At 48.2% G+C, this 18,494-nt stretch overlaps 1 protein-coding gene across 1 annotated transcript in view; it reads right to left on the bottom strand.

Annotated features, from left to right (window-relative positions):
- dab1a (DAB adaptor protein 1a) overlaps positions 1-18,494 on the bottom strand; it is an 87,612-nt gene that overhangs the window by 67,997 nt on the left and 1,121 nt on the right. The gene's annotated exons all lie outside the window — the stretch shown is intronic.

Genomic DNA, 18,494 nt, shown 5'->3' on the forward strand with positions numbered 1-18,494 from the left:
ATAAATCATTAGATAGCAGGGTATACCTTTATATTAACCACATAATAAATCGTTAGAGAGCAGGGTAGACCTTTATATTAACTCCACATAATAAATCATTAGAGAGCAGGGTAGACCTTTATATTAACTCCACATAATAAATCATTAGATAGCAGGGTAGACCTTTATATTAACTCCACATAATAAATCATTAGAGAGCAGGGTAGACCTTTATATTAACTCCACCTAATAAATCATTAGAGAGCAGGGTAGACTTTATATTAACCACATAATAAATCATTAGATAGCAGGGTAGACATTTATATTAACTCCACCTAATAAATCATTAGATAGCAGGGTATACCTTTATATTAACTCCACATAATAAATCATTAGAGAGCAGGGTAGACCTTTATATTAACTCCACATAATAAATCATTAGATAGCAGGGTAGACCTTTATATTAACTCCACATAATAAATCATTAGATAGCAGGGTAGACCTTTATATTAACTCCACCTAATAAATCATTAGAGAGCAGGGTATACCTTTATATTAACTCCACATAATAAATCATTAGAGAGCAGGGTAGACCTTTATATTAACTCCACATAATAAATCATTAGAGAGCAGGGTAGACCTTTATATTAACTCCACATAATAAAGCATTTATAGTGGATAAGTAAATAGTTGATTCATCATTTATGAATCATTACTACCACATCTGTAAATGTTAGAAACTTATTTATTCACACATTTATAAAAAATAAAAAAAAACATTTAAAGTATTGAATCGTGATTTATAAGAAAATTGATGAGATGTTTAATATACTGTAGGTCCTTATAAATCCTCTACTAACCATAAATGAAAGGGATACTGCGGTATTCCGAGATTTAGGTCAATTTTCGACAGTCAGATGAACTCAGGCTAGCATTCTTATGCCTCTGAATGCTGTTTGTAGATGATTGAAGATATCGTTAGCTGGAAATCTCCCAGTACAGTAGCCAGATCTCTCTATTTCTCTCTCTCTCACACACACACACACGCACACACGCACACACGCACACACACACAGCTTTAAAAGTAAATGTGTGTGACTATAGTAAAAAAAAAAAGCTCTATGGATACAAAGAACAAAGAGCTTTTAAACTTGTCCAATAACAAAAACACTGTAGCCATCTGTATTGTTCACATACATTTACACACATAGGCCTACACACTCTCCCTCCCGCACCTTCTCTCTCTCAAAGGGCGAGTTCGTTTGCATGGCCCGGTGCCACAGGTGGGCGGAGTATGCATATTTTAGGGAACCGGGCCATGAATGAACTCGCCCACTTACTCCCGCTCTCATACATATCCTCTCTCACACACCCACTCGTGCATATGCAGCCTACCTTTGAAGCATCTCTTTGAGTAGCCTACTCCTTTTCAATTCTTACTGTGCCATCCAAATTTAGAAAATAGCGGCTTGTGAGTAGTTTAAAATGGTCCGCTACATGCGCACGAATCAGCGACAGAAAGAAAAAACATAGCGGCAGTAATATTGGGCATAACTTTGACATGATTTTGGCTAGAAGCACACGGTCTTCAGCGATGTATAGACGTTTCATGTAAAGCAGCAAGCAATGACTGTAGCTGTGTTCCGTGTTGTGTTTAAAAGGCTCCACGCGGAAACGTGCGTTTAAAAGGTTCCGCGTTATCGCATTATTAACACGTTCAACTTTCACAGCCTTAGTTTTGAGTTACCAGTGTAATTTCTTGAATGACTCAAAAAAAGATGACATGCCATTGGTATACATTCCAGCAGTACCTGATGCTCCTTAACACTAGAACCTCTAAAGCAGTCATTTGAACTGCTCATGAATTTTAAACAATTATTGCTCTGCCATTTTTAAAGTCATTTAAAAAAAAATGTTTTCCCCATTGCCCCTTCTCCTGACAGTAGGGCCTGCTCTCCTCCTTCTCCTGACAGTAGGGCCTGCTCCCCTCCTTCTCCTGACAGTAGGGCCTGCTCCCCTCCTTCTCCTGACAGTAGGGCCTGCTCCCCTCCTTCTCCTGACAGTAGGGCCTGCTCCCCTCCTTCTCCTGACAGTAGGCCCTGCTCCCCTCCTTCTCCTAACAGTAGGGCCTGCTCCCCTCCTTCTCCTGACAGTAGGGCCTGCTCCCCTCCTTCTCCTGACAGTAGGGCCTGCTCTCCTCCTTCTCCTGACAGTAGGGCCTGCTCTCCTCCTTCTCCTGACAGTAGGGCCTGCTCCCCTCCTTCTCCTGACAGTAGGGCCTGCTCCCCTCCTTCTCCTGACAGTAGGGCCTGCTCCCCTCCTTCTCCTAACAGTAGGCCCTGCTCCCCTCCTTCTCCTGACAGTAGGGCCTGCTCCCCTCCTTCTCCTGACAGTAGGGCCTGCTCTCCTCCTTCTCCTGACAGTAGGCCTGCTCCCCTCCTTCTCCTAACAGTAGGCCCTGCTCCCCTCCTTCTCCTGACAGTAGGCCTGCTCCCCTCCTTCTCCTAACAGTAGGGCCTGCTCCCCTCCTTCTCCTGACAGTAGGGCCTGCTCTCCTCCTTCTCCTGACAGTAGGGCCTGCTCCCCTCCTCCTGACAGTAGGGCCTGCTCCCCTCCTTCTCCTAACAGTAGGCCCTGCTCCCCTCCTTCTCCTGACAGTAGGGCCTGCTCTCCTCCTTCTCCTGACAGTAGGGCCTGCTCCCCTCCTTTTCCTGACAGTAGGGCCTGCTCCCCTCCTTCTCCTGACAGTAGGCCTGCTTCCCTCCTTCTCCTGACAGTAGGGCCTGCTCCCCTCCTTTTCCTGACAGTAGGGCCTGCTCCCCTCCTCCTGACAGTAAGGCCTGCTCCCCTCCTTTTCCTGACAGTAGGGCCTGCTCCCCTCCTTCTCCTGACAGTAGGGCCTGCTCTCCTCCTTCTCCTGACAGTAGGACCTGCTCCCCTCCTCCTGACAGTAGGGCCTGCACCCCTCCTTCTCCTAACAGTAGGGCCTGCTCCACTCCTTCTCCTGACAGTAGGGCCTGCTCCCCTCCTTCTCCTGACAGTAGGCCCTGCTCCCCTCCTTCTCCTAACAGTAGGGCCTGCTCCCCTCCTTCTCCTAACAGTAGGGCCTGCTCCCCTCCTTCTCCTGACAGTAGGGCCTGCTCCCCTCCTCCTGACAGTAGGCCCTGCTCCCCTCCTTCACCTAACAGTAGGGCCTGCTCCCCTCCTTCTCCTAACAGTAGGGCCTGCTCCCCTCCTTCTCCTGACAGTAGGGCCTGCTCCCCTCCTCCTGACAGTAGGGCCTGCTCCCCTCCTTCTCCTGACAGTAGGGCCTGCTCCCCTCCTCCTGACAGTAAGGCCTGCTCCCCTCCTTCTCCTAACAGTAGGGCCTGCTCCCCTCCTTCTCCTGACAGTAGGGCCTGCTCCCCTCCTTCTCCTAACAGTAGGGCCTGCTCCCCTCCTTTTCCTGACAGTAGGGCCTGCTCCCCTCCTTCTCCTGACAGTAGGGCCTGCTCCCCTCCTTCTCCTGACAGTAGGGCCTGCTCTCCTCCTTCTCCTGACAGTAGGGCCTGCTCCCCTCCTCCTGACAGTAGGGCCTGCTCCCCTCCTTCTCCTGACAGTAGGGCCTGCTCTCCTCCTTCTCCTGACAGTAGGGCCTGCTCCCCTCCTCCTGACAGTAGGGCCTGCTCCCCTCCTTCTCCTGACAGTAGGGCCTGCACCCCTCCTTCTCCTGACAGTAGGGCCTGCTCCCCTCCTTCTCCTAACAGTAGGGCCTGCTCCCCTCCTTCTCCTAACAGTAGGGCCTACTCCCCTCCTTCTCCTAACAGTAGGGCCTGCTCCCCTCCTTCTCCTAACAGTAGGGCCTGCTCCCCTCCTTCTCCTGACAGTAGGGCCTGCTCCCCTCCTTCTCCTGACAGTAGGCCTGCTCTCCTCCTTCTCCTGACAGTAGGGCCTGCTCCCCTCCTTCTCCTGACAGTAGGGCCTGCTCCCCTCCTTCTCCTGACAGTAGGGCCTGCTCCCCTCCTTCTCCTGACAGTAGGGCCTACTCCCCTCCTTCTCCTGACAGTAGGGCCTGCTCTCCTCCTTCTCCTGACAGTAGGGCCTGCTCCCCTCCTCCTGACAGTAGGGCCTGCTCCCCTCCTTCTCCTGACAGTAGGGCCTACTCCCCTCCTTCTCCTGACAGTAGGGCCTGCTCCCCTCCTTCTCCTGACAGTAGGGCCTGCTCCCCTCCTCCTGACAGTAAGGCCTGCTCCCCTCCTTCTCCTGACAGTAGGGCCTGCTCCCCTCCTCCTGACAGTAGGCCCTGCTCCCCTCCTTCTCCTAACAGTAGGGCCTGCTCCCCTCCTTCTCCTGACAGTAGGGCCTGCTCCCCTCCTTCTCCTGACAGTAGGGCCTGCTCCCCTCCTCCTGACAGTAGGGCCTGCTCCCCTCCTTCTCCTGACAGTAGGGCCTGCTCCCCTCCTCCTGACAGTAAGGCCTGCTCCCCTCCTTCTCCTAACGGTAGGGCCTGCTCCCCTCCTTCTCCTGACAGTAGGGCCTGCTCCCCTCCTTCTCCTAACAGTAGGGCCTGCTCCCCTCCTTCTCCTGACAGTAGGGCCTGCTCTCCTCCTTCTCCTGACAGTAGGGCCTGCTCCCCTCCTCCTGACAGTAGGGCCTGCTCCCCTCCTTCTCCTAACAGTAGGCCCTGCTCCCCTCCTTCTCCTAACAGTAGGGCCTGCTCCCCTCCTTCTCCTAACAGTAGGGCCTGCTCCTCTCCTTCTCCTAACAGTAGGGCCTGCTCCACTCCTCCTCCTGACAGTAGGGCCTGCTCCCCTCCTTCTCCTAACAGTAGGGCCTGCTCCCCTCCTTCTCCTAACAGTAGGGCCTGCTCCCCTCCTCCTTTGACAGTAGGGGCTGCTCCCCTCCTTCTCCTAACATTAGGGCCTGCTCCCCTCCTCCTCCTGACAGTAGGGCCTGCTCCCCTCCTTCTCCTAACAGTAGGGCCAGCTCCCCTCCTCCTCCTGACAGTAGGGCCTGCTCCCCTCCTTCTCCTAAGATTAGGGCCTGCTCCCCTCCTTCTCCTGACAGTTGAAGGTGCTGTTGATAATCACCTCGATAATTGCCTGGAAACTGAACCTAAACTATTCCGAAACTAATTTCAAACATATAACAACAGATTAAATAAATGAAGTAAAGCATGATGGGGGAGAAAGGGGGAGAATGGGTGAATTGATGAGCGGGGGAAGCGAATAATGCATAATTATGTCATCACTAACTGTGAATGAAGAACAGGGCGGGCCATTCTATTGCATTGATCTATTGTAATTATAATCTCAAAATGGGATGTACAGTAATTTATATCAGTCTACCGAATCGAAATAGTCTTATCAATCTAATCTGGCCTACTTGGAGTACACAGTGAGATTGTGCGTCATTTACAATGGCAAGAAGACCAAGATAAATGCTGCACATGCTGCATTAGCGTTTCTACAAAATCGGAACGAAAACGACTCAAATGGTGTGGGAAAAAATGTATCAAGACATCTATGATTATTCTACTGATTCTGAATCTCAGCCTGAGCCGAAACCTGCGAGCCCGAAGGGCAAAAAAAGCCAGAACGGTGCGCACCGAGCAGGAGCCCGCGTCACCACCAAATGAAACAGTGAGACAGGAGAGAGGAAGGGAGGACACCGTTTTGACAGAACAAGCCAGTGATAATGCTGCGGGAAGATTATCAGCACAAAATGTCACCCGAGTGAGCAGGCCCTACATCTCAATCAAAAAAACGACATCAGCAAAGCACTCACCAGCTTTTGTTGTTTATGTAACATGGATTTTAGAGGAGGCTGGTGGTAGGAGCTATAGGAGGACAGGCTCATTGTAATGACTGGAATGGAATTATTGGAATGGAGTCAAACATGTGGTTTCCATATGTTTTATGTGTTTGATTCTGTTCCATTTATACCGTTCCAGCCATTACAATGAGCCCATCCTCCTATAGCTCCTCCCACCAGCCTCCTCTGATGTACATGCTCCAACTGATGCCATTGGGTGAAGATATACAACATGTAAGCACGAGCTGACAATAATCTGACATTTTTGACTGCCATCATACCATATTGATTGGAGCTTATAAAGATATTCAGGCTACTGATGTTTTTGTCATTTGACCATGCGTCTTGGTGTTTGGGGTACTCTTTTTTAGTCATTATAAAAAGAAGATGTTACCACGTTTTAACACATATGCTTTCTGTTTCAAAGTTGTAACAACTGCACTCCACAAATAAAATTGATTGAACACTTGAATGTGTGTTTTTTTTTAAATATATAGCCTTCAGAAACATAAACAAATGAAAATGCTATTGTGTTATTTGAAGAAAAAAAAGTTATTCTATTGTTACCCAAGACCCTCTCAAACACAACCAAATTATTATTTTTGTGAAAGCATATATGAAATGTATTAATTACACTTTTAGAATGTTGCAGTCAGAATGACTGTCCCTTGAGGCCCAGCATGGATACTTTGGGATTTTCAAGGGATACTTTGGGATTTTGGCAATGAAGCCCTTTATCTACTTCCCAAGAGTCAGATGAACTCATGGACACCTTTTTATGTCTCTGCACCCAGTGGGAAGGAAGTTGCTAACTAGCATTAGCTGGTCAGCATTGACTCGTGAAACTACCTCTAACTTCCTTCATAATGGAAGCAGACATAGAAACGGCATCAATGAGTTGCCAAAATATCCCCTAGAACATATCAACAGTTAAACAATAAGCACATAACACAGAGGATGTACGTCGCCCAATCCTGGTAAATCCAAATAATCTGTGACAAAAACCCAAACACCGGAACTGCTGCGGAACAAATACGAGACAGCCTACAGGGAGGAGGTGAGGGCCCTGGCGGAGTGCTGCCTGAAAAATAACCCCTCCCTCAACGTCAACAAGACGAAGGAGTTGACCGTGGACTTCAGGAGACAGCAGATGGAGCACGCCCCCATCCACATCGACAGGGCTGCAGTGGAGAAGGTGAAAAGCTTCAAGTTCCTCGGCGTAAACATCACTTACAATCTGAAATGGTCCACCCACACAGAGAGTGTGGTGAAGAAGGCACAACACCTCCTTTTCAACCTCAGGAGGCTGAAGAAATTCATAAGCCACTTACAAACTTTTACAGATGGACCATTGATAGCATCCTGTCGGGCTGTATCAGCTCCTGGTATGGCAACTGCACCGTCTGCAACTGCCGGGGTTCTCCAGAGGGTGGTGCAGTCTGCCTAAAGCATCACTGGGGGCACACTGCCTGCCCTCCAGGACATTTACAGCCCTCCAGGACATTTACAGCACCCGGTGTCACAAGAAGGCCAAGAAGATCATCAAGGACCTCAGACACCCGAGCCACGCCCTGTTCACCCTGCTACCATATCGAAGGATGAGACAGTACAGGTGCATCAAAGCTGGGACCAAGAGACTGAAAACAGCTTCAATCTCAAGGCCATCAGACTGCTAAATAGTCACCACTAGCAGGCCCACGTCCAGTACCCTGCCCTGAATTTTAGCCACTGTCACTAGACAGCTACCACCCGGTTACTCTACCCTGCACCTTAGAGGCTGCTGCCCTATTTACATAGTCATGGAACACTGGTCACTTTCAATAATGTTTATATGCTGTTTTACCCACTTCATATGTACAGTATATATTGTATTCTAGTCAAGGCCTATCCTATTTAACTATTTCTGTACATATACTATTCTTCAGATATACTACATTTTCTATCCATATCCTGACCATATTGTCTATACACACACATACCGTGGATTCAGAAAGTATTCAGACCCCTTGACTTTTTCCACATTTTGTTACGTTACAGCATTATTCTAAAATAGATGAAATAGTTTTCCCACATCATTCTAAACACAATACCCCATAATGACAAAGCAAAAAGAGGTTTTTAGAAATGCTTGCAAATGTATTGTTGAAGCACCTTTAGCAGCGATTACAGCCTCGAGTCTTCTTGGGTATGACGCTACAAGCTTGGCACACCTGTATTTGGGGAGTTTCTCACATTCTTCTCTGCAGATCCTCTCAAGCTCTGTCAGGTTGGATGGGGAGCGTCGCTGCACAGCTATTTACAGGTCTCTCCAGAGATGTTAGATCGGGTTAAAGTCCAGGCTATGGCTGGGCCACTCAAGGACATTCCGAAGCCACTCCTGCGTTGTCTTGGCTGTGTGATTAGGGTCATTGTCCTGTTGGAAGATGAACCTTCGCCCCAGTTCAAGGTCCTGAACGCTTAGTTTTCACCAAGGATCTCTCTGTACTTTTCTCCATTCATTTTTCCCTTGATCCTGACAAGTCTCTGTCGCTGAAAAACATTCCCACAGCATGATGCTGCCATCAACATGCCTCACCGTAGGGATGGTGCTAGGTTTCCTCCAGACGTGACACTTGACATTCAGGACAAAGAGTTCAATCTTGGTTTCATCAGACCAAAGAATCTTGTTTCTCATGGTCAGAGTCCTTTAGGTGCCTTTTGGCAAACTCCAAGCAGGCTGTCATGTGCCTTTTACTGAGGAGTGGCTTCCGTCTGGCCACTCTACCATAAAGGCCTGATTGGTGGAGTGCTGCAGAGATGGTTGTCCTTCTGGAATGTTCTCCCATCTCCACAGAGGAACTCTGGAGCTCTATCAGAGTGACCATCGGGTTCTTGGTCACCTCCCTGACCAAGGCCCTTCTCCCCTGATTGCTCAGTTTGGCAGGGCGGCCAGCTCTAGGGAGAGTCTTAGTGGTTCCAAACTTCTTCCATTTAAGAATGATGGAGGCCACTCTGTTCTTGGGGACCTTCAATACTGAAGAAATGTTTTGGTTCCCAGATCTGTGCCTCGACACAATCCTGTCTCGGAGCTCTACGGACAATTCCTTCGACCTCATGGCTTGGTTTTTGCTCTGACATGCACTGTCAACTGTGGGACCTTATATAGACAGGTGTGTGCCTTTCCAAATCATGTCCAATTAATTGAATTTACCACAGGTGGACTCAAATCAAGTTGTAGAAACATCTCAAGGATGATCAATGGAAACAGGATGCACCTGAGCTCAATTACGAGTCTCATAGCAAAGGTTCTAAATACTTATGTCAGTAAGGTATTTCTGCTTTTATTTTTTTATTTGTGCTTTTTATTTGTTTATATTTTTATATTGGCAAAAAAAATCTAAAACCTGTTTTCATTTTGTCATTAAAGGATATTGTATGTAGATTGATGAGGAACATTTAATTCAATCCATTGTAGAATAAGGCTGTAACGTAACAAAATGCACTGTATATATACAAGTTTGGACACACCTACCTATTCCAGGGTTTTTCTTTATTTCTACTATTTTCTACATTGTAGAATAATAGTGAAGACATCAAAACTATGAAATAACACATATTGAATCATGTAGTAACCAAAAAAGTGTTAAACAAATCAAAATATATTTTATATTTGAGATTCTTCAAGGTAGCCACTCTTTGCCTTGATGACAGCTTTGCACACTCTTGGCATTCTGTCAACCAGAGAGAGAGGAGAGAGAGAGAGAAAGAAAGAGAGAGAGAAATAAAGAGAGAGAAGGAGAGAGAATGAGAAAAAGAAAGAGAGAATCCTCTAGGGATATGTTCATTCCTTTGGCCCAGCTCTCTCTTTCTTTCTTTAATAATTATTTCACCCACAATTCCCCCCACTCTGCCAGCAGAAGCTATCCTCTGGGACGTGTAACAAAACCAGCCTCTCCTGTCCCCCCTGCCCCCCCGTTCCCCCTCCCCTCAGACGAATACATTATCTTTTGTGTTCCTGAATAAAGAGAAAATGCCAAAACAACAGCCACCTCTCTCCTCTCTGCACAGCAGGACAAAGACTGAATAAAAACAGGAATTAAAATGTCATTTATGTACCTTTGTTTTACACTTCCTTCCAACGCATTTTAATGTCATACAGAGCTTCTAATACCTTTGGGGTCTACCAGGGCACAGCGCAGGATCTGTGTGTGTGTGTGTGTGTGTGTGTGTGTGTGTGTGTGTGTGTGTGTGTGTGTGTGTGTGTGTGTGTGTGTGTGTGTGTGAGAGTATGTGTGTGTGTGTGGTACTGTCATGGGCAGGAGGTGGGGTACTTAGGGTTAAATGAGGTTGTAGGAAAATTAGAGTTAATTAAAGTGTTATAATGTGCTGTGACTCCTGTACACTAGGTCTCAGGGAGAGGGAGGGGGAGGAGGAGGAGGAGAAGGAGAAGGAGGAAGAGGAGGAGTAGGAAGAGAGGAAGAGGAGGAGTAGGAAGAGAGGGGGAGGATGAGAGGGAGAGGAGGGGGGAGGATAAAGAAGGGGAAGAAGATGGGGAGGTGGTGGGAAAAGGAGGGAAAAGACAGGGACAGTGTATCCCAGCTCTCTGCTCTCTCTCTCTCTCTCTCTCTCCCTCTGTAAAGTGGGGTGTAGTAGGCTAAATGTAAAATGAAGTAAAATGGCAACTGGTGTGACTGAGGGAGTGAATCTCCACTTCAAACGAGAGCCTCCCTGAAGCATCCCTACGGGCAGAGAGAGAGCAGAGAGAGAGGGGGATAGAGAGTGGGTGAGAGAGAGGATAGAGAAAAAGAGAGATTGTTAGTGTGTGGTGTGAATAAACGGTGAACCTTACAAAGAAGGCATCCATGCTTGAACTACTACTATTTCCATTCTCTCTTTCCCTTGCGCTCTCTCTCCCTACATTTTAGTCATTAGAATATTAAATCTATTTCTACCCCGCTCTCTCTTTTTCAATTCAAATGACAAGTTACATTGCATCAGACAGCAGGGTACATTAACAATTTAATTTGAATTGCAGTTTCTCTGATTCAATTTGGCATCCTGTCCCTGTTCAACTCAGCTCAACTCAGAGGAAGGGTGTCTGGCAACCTCTACACGGGGGGAGGGGTGGGGGGGTAAAGAGAGAGAGAGAGGGAGAGGGGAGAGAGAGGGGAGGGGTATAGAGAGACAAGTGGGAAAGAGGAGAGAGGGGGACGGGGGTATACAGTCATCCAATTTCCAAACACTCACAAATACAATATGACCCCTCCTAAGGTGACCCTAGGGTAGCAACAAATACAGTCTAATTGATTTCAATGGGTCTTTCTCCATTCTGATTGTTTTACACTGTTCAATTCTATTTCAACCAAATCTAGTTCTCTGCATTTACATTCATTTCTGCATTTCCTACACTCATTTGAGATCATTTCCACACTGTCTCATGGAGGGCTCCATGATATGGGTAGAAAAACAAAGCCTTATTTTTAACCACATGTTGCAATTGCGATTTGACTGGCGATTTAGATCAAAACACTTGGGTGAATTGTTGGAATCATGGAAATAGAATGTTTATTCTAATTCTATAGTTCGAATATAAATAATAATGGGCAGTGTTGTTTGACATGACAGCGAATGAAAACGCCAGGGAGGAGACAGGGTAAAAACCAAAGCGATAGTCAGTGTTTCCAAGGGGACACTATAATCTTTGGCTACATTAAATGTTCCTTCATGTAGCCAACATATTAATGCTTCTCCTATTCCTTTTGGATTTAGAAGATACTGTTGCACAAACAACATGTTGATTTAGGCCTACACCAGCGCTGGTATCAGACTGTATTAGCTAGCTACGTTTGCTGTGACTCAGCACACTTATTAGCTAGCTAGCCAGCTAACTAGCATTAGCGGCTAACACGATTTAGCTGAAACTTGCTAAGAAAAGACAAACTAGCTGTTTGCATATGTAAGAAACACAAACTAATAGTGTAATTATAGAACGCTTGTGGATTTATATTAAGAAGCAAAGTGGAAACAACATGGTTGTCATCAACATTGTTACATGTGCTGCATTGATCATGCAGACTGAACGCAAGTGTCTGATGGTCAAGTAACAACAAATGCGCTTCTTGAGTGACAGGGGGCGGGGCTTGGTCTGTGAGGAAAGTGGCATGGAGAGAGCAGTGAGTGATGACTCAAGTAGCAGTGTAAACAATAAAAACGGACGTTACACACGGTCTATCACATTTAACAAATCAAACATTCAAATACCTTAATAGCAGGTAGAGTAAAAACCCAAACCAGTCCGTACATCAATACCATAAAATACGGTATACCGCCCAGCCTTGACAGACACTTACCCAAACTTCAGCATAGCAAACAATCTATAATACGGTTGGATTCCACACAGACAATCGAACAACAAATAACATTATTAAGTAAAGTGTAGTTTTAGACAATCCTTAATTCATTGAAATGATATGTGCATGAAATCTGATAGCCATTACACACACACACACACACCCTCTTAGAGTAATTGCAGCTAAGAGCATGAATTTAAAAATTGCAGGAGAGTAGGCTGAGGCTCAGCTCAATAGTCCCTGCACAGTGTGTGTGTGTGTGTGTGTGTGTGTGTTAAAGAGTTAAGGAAGTCCAGTGATATTGTCCAGTGGTGTCTATTTGGCTTAGCGAGTTTGAGGAATGGGAGGTAGATGGAGAGAGAGGGGTGGAGAGGAAGGGATGGAGAGGCTGGGAGAGAGAGGGATGAAGAGGAAGGTATGGTGAGGGATAGAGAGGCTGGTAGAGAGAGGGATGGAGAGGCTGGGAGAGAAGGATATAGAGGAAGTTATGGAGAGGGATAGAGATGCTGGGAGAGAGAGGGATGGAAAGAGCGAGGGATGAAAAGACAGGGATGGAGAGAGAGGGATGGAGAGGGAGAGGATGTGTGCTGCTGTTGCGGTTCCAGACAATAATCCCATGCAACAGACAGATTATGAGTGTTTAATCTGATTATAGATTAGAATATAGTGAGATTAGCGGACTCTGGATATCCTGCTCTAATCCCTGTTCTCTCTACCCCCTGCTCAAATCCCTGCCACTGTCACACCCTGATCTGTTTCACCTGTCCTCATTATTGTCTCCACCCCCTCCAGGTATCGCTTGTTTTCCCCAGTGTATTTATCCCTGTGTTTCCTGTCTCTCTATGCCAGTTCGTCTTGTATGTCCAAGCCTACCAGCGTTTTCCCCGTTTTCCTGCTTTGCCTTTTCACCTTTTTCTAGTCCTCCCGGTTTTGACCCTTGCCTGTTCTGGACTCTGTACCCGCCTGCCTGACCATTCTGCCTGTCCTGACCTTGAGCCTGCCTGCCACTCTGTACCTCCTGGACTCCTGGTAGTACATAGAGGGGTTTCTGGCCACTGGGGCCGTCCATCCGTCTGCATCTCCTGCCGGAGCAGGGTTTTTCTTTGTGGAGAAGAAGGACAAGACCCTGCGTCCGTGCATTGACTACAGGGGACTTAATGACATTACTGTCAAGAATCGTTACCCCTACCTCTCCTCTCCTCTGAGTTTGAACCTCTCCAGGGGGCCACCATATTCTCCAAGTTGGACCTTCGAAATGCCAACCACCTGGTTCGGATACGCGAGGGGGATGAGTGGAAGACAGCCTTCAACACAGCCAATGGACATTATGAATACCAGGTCATGCCATTTGGACTCCCCAACGCCCCCGCTGTTTCCAGGCTTTGGTCAATGATGTGCTTTGGGACATGCTAAACTGGTTTGTGTTTGTGTACCTTGACAACATCCTTCCCCCCCCGATCTGCACAAGAACATGTTTTTCATGTCAGACAGGTTCTTCAGCGCCTCCTGGAGAACCAACTGTTCATGAAAGCTGAGAAGTGTGAGTTCCGCCGCTCTACTATCACCTTTCTGGGATATGTCATTGCTGAGGGCAATGTTCAGATGGATCCTGGAAAGGTGAAAACAGTGGTGGATTGGCCTCAACCAACGTCCAGGGTGCAGTTACAACGGTTTCTTGGTTTTGCAAACCTCTACCGCCGTTTCATTCGGCACTACAGCACCCTGGCGGCCCCCCTCTCGGCACTCACCTCTCCCAAGGTACCATTCAAATGGTCTCCAGCTGTCGACAAAGCCTTTGTGGACCTGAAGCATCGATTCACACCAGCACCCATCCTCATCCATCCGGACCTCTCGCGTCAATTTGTGGTGGAAGTGGATGCTTCGGCTGTTAGAGTGGGGGCCATCCTGTCCCAGCGATCTGCCCAGGACCAGAAGCTTCATCCCTGTGCCTTCCTGTCCCATCGTCTCAATCCTGGTGAAAGGAACTACGATGTTGGCAACCAAGAACACATGGTGGTGAAGATGGCGTTGGAAGAGTGGAGGCACTGTCTGGAAGGAGCAGAACAGCCATTCCTGGTCTGGACTGGCCATAAAAACCTGGAATATCTCCGTACAGCCAAGCGCCTGAACTCCAGGCAAGCCCGGTGGGCCCATCTGTTCACCAGATTTAACTTCACCATCTCCTACCGCCCAGGGCCAAAGAATGTGAAGCCTGACGCCCTCTCCCGCCTATACAGTTCCTCTGCCACACCCTCGACCTCTGAAACCATTCTCCCTACCTCATGCCTTGCTGCCACTGTGGATTGGGTTATTGAGAACCTGGTCCACGAGGCACAACGCTCCCAGCCTGGACCTGAAGGGGACCCGGCTAACCGGCTGTTTGTCCCTAATCCAGTCTGGTCCCGGGTCCTGGAATGGGCTCATTCCTCCAGGCGGACCTGTCATCCAGGGTCCCGTTGTACACTAGCCTTCCTTCGGCAACTTTTCTAGTGGCCCACAATGGTCCCTGACGTCTCTGCCTTCATCACCGCATGCACTGTGTGTGCTCAAAACAAGACTCCACAGCAAGCTCCTTCTGGCCTCCTGCAGCCACTACCGGTTCCTCATCATCCCTGGTCTCATATCTGGACTTTGTCACTGGGCTCCCTCCATCTGATGGCAACACTGTGATTCTGACGGTAGTCGACCGGTTCTCCAAGGCCGCCCATTTCATCCCTCGCCACCAAACTACCTTCTGCCAAGGAGACGGCACAGCTTATGGTGCAGCATGTCTTCTGGATCCATGGATTCCCAGTAGACATGGTATCCGATTGGGGTTCTCGTCTCGGTTCTGGAAGGCATTCTGCACCCTTATTGGGTCGCCGGCCAGCCTGTCATCCGGATTCCATCCCCAAACTAACGGTCAGTCGGAGCGAGCAAACCAAGACCTGGAGACCACCTTAAAGTGATTGGTCTCAACCAACCCCACTACCTGGAGCCGTCAACTGGTCTGGGTGGAGTATGCCCGGAACACTCTTCCCAGTTCTGCCATGGAACTCTCCCCTTTCGAGTGCTCCATGGAGTATCAGCCTCCACTCTTCCCTGAACAAAAGCAGGAAGTCAGCGTACCCTCGGCCCAGATGTTTGTCCGCCAGTGTCAACGTACCTGGAGAAGAGCCAGGGTGGCTATTCTCAAGACCAACTCCAGGTATTGTCGACAAGTGGACCGTCGCCGGACCCCAGCTCCCTGCTACCGCATTGGGCAGAGGGTATGGCTGTCCACACGGGACCTGCCCCTTTGGGTAGAGTCCCGCAAATTGCCCCCTCATTTCATTGGTCCTTTTCCCATCTCCAGAGTCCTGAGTTCCACTGCTGTTCGTCTCTTGTTACCCCGTACCCTCCGTATTCACCTTACGTTCCATGTGTGTAGAATTAAACCCGTGTCTCACAGTTCTTTGTCTTCAGTCCCCAGGCCCCCCCCCCATGTCATTGATGGCCATCCGGCATACACGGTGAGACGTCTCCTGGGTGTTCGACCACGGGGCAGGGGTTTCCAGTACCTGGTTGACTGGGAGGGTTACAGCCCAAAGGAGAGGTGCTGGGTTCCCACTAGAGACATCCTGGATCCAGCCCTCAATGCCGACTTCCACCGCCGAGAACCCCGGTCAAGAAGGTATGCACACAGGTAGGACGCCAAGTGGCGGCCCTTGGGGGGGTACTGTCACACCCTGATCTGTTTCACCTGTCCTCATTATTGTCTCCACCCCCTCCAGGTGTCGCTTGTTTTCCCCAGTGTATTTATCTCTGTGTTTCCTGTCTCTCTGTGCCAGTTCATCTTGTATGTCCAAGCCTACCAGCATTTTTTCTCGTTTTCCTGCTTTGCCTTTTCTCCTTTTTCTAGTCCTCCCGGTTTTGACCCTTGCTTGTTCTGGACTCTGTACCCGCCTGCCTGACCATTCTGCCTGCCCTGACCTTGAGCCTGCCTGCCACTCTGTACCTCCTGGACTCTGATCTGGTTATGACCTTTTGCCTGTGCACGACCATTCTCTTGCCTATTCCCTTTGGATTTATTAAGCATCTTAAACTCCAACCATCTGCCTCCTGTGTCTGCATTTGGGTCTCGCGTAGTGTCATGATAGCCACGACTACACTGTCTCTTTGGTTTTGTCTAACGTTAGCCCAGGGGTGGCCAAACCTCCTTCTGGAGAGTGGTCAGGCCTTTGCTCCAGCACACTTGATTTGACTAATCAATGTCCCGATGAACAGCTCAATAGCTGATCAGATGTGTTATAGAGCAGGGCTGGAGCAATAACCTGCACATCCCTTACCTCTCCAACCCTGTACTATACTCACCTGCCTATAGCTAGATGAGGTGAAAGCTGGATAAGGTGATAAACTGATAAGGTGAACAATCTGTCGATGTGCCTTTGAGCAAGGAATTTAACCCTATGGCAGATCCTGTACAACAGGGTTCCCCAACTGGTGGCCCATGGCCCAAATTGTTTTGAATTTGGCCCACCAAGTTTTTTATTTTAATTTCTATTGATGGACATAAGACTGTAAAAACACCAGGAAATCAGCTCCAATTGTAAAACAACACATTCACTGCACCTATCCGGTATAGAGTATGTGACAATAAAACAGATTTTTAGTATTATTTTTGTATCACTGATACCAGTCCCCTAAAACACACACACACTAAAACACGAACACACACACTAAAACACGAACACTAAAACACGAACACTAAAACACGAACACCAAAACACACACAAGCCAGGATCAATGGGAAGGACATCAAGCCAAAAACCCGTCAATTCCCTTCCTCCTCCATCACCTCCCTTCCTCCTCCATCACCTCCTCCCTTCCTCCCTCCATTCCCTGCCCGTTTCTTTTCTTTCATCTCCTCGCTACCTTCCTTCCCATTCCTTCCTTTCTCTCATTCTCCTACACTAGGCACTAGAACACTGATACAGTTTCTCTCCATTGAAGTCAAGCCATGATTGAGGTAAAAGTAGAAAGCAGAGTTCTGTGTGTGTTCTTTTCAGAACTCAGCCCTATGGGAGAACTGTACAGAACTCAGCCCTATGGGAGAACTATACAGACAGAATGTCCTTTATAGACAAACAAGACCCCTGAAGGCCTCACACTGCTTCTGAATACATTACAATGAATCACAAGGAGAGAAATAGACAGAGAGGGGGGGGGGGATGGAGGGAGAGAGAGAGAGAGAGACAGCAAGAGCTGGGGAGAAAGAGAGAGAAAAAAGTGAGAGTGAGCCAAATTAGTTTTTTCTTTGAGGCTTTCTAGACAATGCTCTCTGGGTTTCTATGGTGACCTGAAGCTGCCTGCTGGGCCAATGAAGGCTGTAGAAAGAGGCCTCACATGCACAAGCACACACACACACACACACACACAAAGAGGAGAAAGCCGGACCAGTAGTTGGAGGGTGGCTGGTTCAAATCCCAATGTGGACGATCCAAGTGGGACCTGAGAGGTGAGTGGAGACAAGTGGAAGGACTGAAACATCTGCAGACACGCACACATGCAGACACATACACACACACACACACATACATACAAACAACACTTCACTAATAGCTAGCTGGTGCTGAATCGTCCACGATGGAACGCTAGAGGGTAGAAGAGAAAAAAAAGAGAGCGCAATGAAAAAGTGTAAAACCAGAACAAATGTTTTCCCACAATCAAACAGGGTCTATATTCCCCACTTATGGTCCATTCCTCAGACCTGGCAACAGGGTAAAGACAGCCACAGACCCGCTGGAACTGTTCCCCGATTACATACTCACCAGTCACCACATTCCCCTGTCTCACACACCCACACACAGCATAACCCCGGGGCGACAGACAAATGTTGGGTCTGCCTCCTGTCATATCCCATCACCCTCTATTTCTCTTTACCAAATGAGGAGTTGCGATGTGGACACAACGTGTGGTCCTGCACTGCACACCTCTCATTCTTCCAAACACACAAGCATGCACGCACACACACACACGCACGCACGCACGCACGCACGCACGCACACACACACAGTGGACTGAACAGGAACAGATGCAGCTATTCGTCTGCATGGGTGAAGAGTAAGTGGCCAGATTCTGTGAAGCACTAGAGCAAGACTGAGGAACAGCTATAGCTCTAGTGTGTGTGTGTGTGTGTGTGTGTGTGTGTGTGTGTGTGTAGCCGCTCTGTGATTAATGCGGCTTTCAGCTGCAGCGGAGCCTCGCACAGATAGACTGGGGTGCCCTTTCACAGGCTCTCCCTCTCTCTTCCCCTATCTTTCTCTCTCCCTAGCCTACCCTCTCTCTCTCCATCCAAACCTCTCTCCCTCTCTCTCCCCTAGCCCCTGACAGAGTAGTATTCATTACATTTCTCCTCCAGTAGCTGATCAATAT

This window comes from Salmo salar, chromosome ssa23 (genome assembly GCF_905237065.1).
Source record: "Salmo salar chromosome ssa23, Ssal_v3.1, whole genome shotgun sequence".
NCBI lineage: Eukaryota > Metazoa > Chordata > Actinopteri > Salmoniformes > Salmonidae > Salmo > Salmo salar.